The 1,994-nt window shown below is 47.2% G+C and overlaps 1 non-coding gene across 1 annotated transcript; it reads left to right on the top strand.

Annotated features, from left to right (window-relative positions):
• The first annotated feature begins 211 nt into the window (after positions 1–211).
• On the top strand, positions 212–286 carry Trnal-caa (transfer RNA leucine (anticodon CAA)). Its single transcript has one exon. It is a non-coding gene; the product is annotated as a tRNA-Leu (tRNA).
• Positions 287–1,994: the final 1,708 nt, after the last annotated feature.

Genomic DNA, 1,994 nt, shown 5'->3' with positions numbered 1-1,994 from the left:
TGAATGCTGATGAATAAGCTTAGAGACCATACACATAGATACATAGCGCGTATCTTGAGATCCCCCAGGCTGTGGCTAAGCCATGTCTCCGCAATATCCTTCTTTCAGGAGTGCTAGTTCTGCATGGTTCGCAGGAGAGCTTCTGTAAAGTTTGGAAGGTAGGAGACGAGGTACTGGCAGAATTAAAGCTGTGAGTACCGGGCGTGAGTCGTGCTTCGGTAGCTCAGTTGGTAGAGCACTTGCCCGCAAAAGGCAAAGGTCCCGAGTTCGAGTCTCGGTCGGGCACACAGTTTTAATCTGCCAGGAAGTTTCATATCAGTGCACACTCCGCTGCAGAGTGAAAATCTCATTCTGGTAAGGAAACACTTTATGAAGACGACATTTTAATTGCGACTACTACTTGTGAGGTACATCCTGATTTACTTCATAGGAAGTCATGTAAATTTTCACTGGCTGGAGTCACAGCCAGCCTTCAAGAGGTAAAGTTTGGTAGAGAAGAAATTAAATATATAGGAAACATGATCTTTCCTTCAGTTTTCCAGAGAGAAGGATACAAAATTAGGCTTCTTCTTAGAGTAAATGCTGTTTGTGTATCAAAGACAAATATATCACAGTTGATTTAATGCAAACAATAGTATCACATGGCAAATATTAGCAGGGTATTAATGTTTAATTCCTGTAAATGACGAGCGCACGTATGAGTAAATCTTCGCCATGGCCTGCGAAATAATTGCCCTAAGGAATTTCCCACCTCCTAAGACACAGTAGTACCTAAAGGCTTCCATATTTCTCTGTTCATTTTTTGGCCATTTTGTACTGAAACAATAGCTCAATTAGAATGAGATTTTCACTCTGCAGCGGAGTGTGCGCTGATAAGAAACTTCCTGGCAGATTAAAACAGTATGCCGGACTGAGACTCGTACGCGGGACCTTTGCCTTTCGCGGGCCAGTACTCTACCAACTGAGCTGCCCAAGCACGAGTCTCACCTCGTCCTCACAGCTTTACTTCTACCAGTACCTCGTCTCTTACCTTCCAAAAATTACAGAAGCTCTCCAGCGAAACTTGCAGAACTAGCACTCCTGTAAGAAAGGATATTGCGGAGACATGGCTTATCCACAGCCTGGAGAATGTTTCCAGAATGAGATTTTCACTCTGCAGCGGAGTGTGCGCTGATACGAAACTTCCTGGCAGATTATTGCTGTGTGCTAGACCGAGTCTCGAACTCGGGACCGTTGCCTTTTGCGGGCAAGTGCTCTACCGACTGAGCTACCCAAGCACGACTCACGCCCCGTCCTCACAGCTTCACTTCTCCCAGTACCTCGTCTCCTACCTTCCAAACTTTACAGAAGCTCTCCTGTGAACCTTGCGGAATTAGCACCCCTGAAAGAAAGATATTGCGGACACAAGGCTTAGCCACAGCTTGGGGGATGTTTCCAGAATGAGATTTTCACTCTGCAGCGGAGTGTGCGCTGATATGAAACTGCCTGGCAGATTATTACTGTGTGCCGGACCGAGTCTAGAACTTGAGACCGTTGTCTTTGGCGGGCAAGTGCTCTCCCGATTGAGCTAGCCAAGCACGATTCACGCCCTGTTCTCGCAGCTTCACTTCTGAGAGTACCTCGTCTCCTACCTTCCAAACTTTACAGAAGCTCTCCTGCGAACCTTGCAGAACTAGCACCCCTGAAAGAAAGATATTGCGGACACAAGGCTTAGCCACAGCTTGGGGGATGTTTCCAGAATGAGATTTTCACTCTGCAGCGGAGTGTGCGCTGATATGAAACTGCCTGGCAGATTATTACTGTGTGCCGGACCGAGTCTAGAACTTGAGACCGTTGTCTTTGGCGGGCAAGTGCTCTCCCGATTGAGCTAGCCAAGCACGACTCACGCCCTGTTCTCGCAGCTTCACTTCTGCCAGTACCTCGTCTCCTACCTTCCAAACTTTACAGAAGCTCTCCTGCGAACCTTGCAGAACTAGCACACCTGAAAGAAAGAT

Source organism: Schistocerca gregaria, chromosome 5 (assembly GCF_023897955.1).
Source record: "Schistocerca gregaria isolate iqSchGreg1 chromosome 5, iqSchGreg1.2, whole genome shotgun sequence".
Lineage (NCBI taxonomy): Eukaryota > Metazoa > Arthropoda > Insecta > Orthoptera > Acrididae > Schistocerca > Schistocerca gregaria.
Note: the sequence above shows the minus strand (reverse complement) of the source record. Positions and strands in the feature narration are given on the sequence as shown.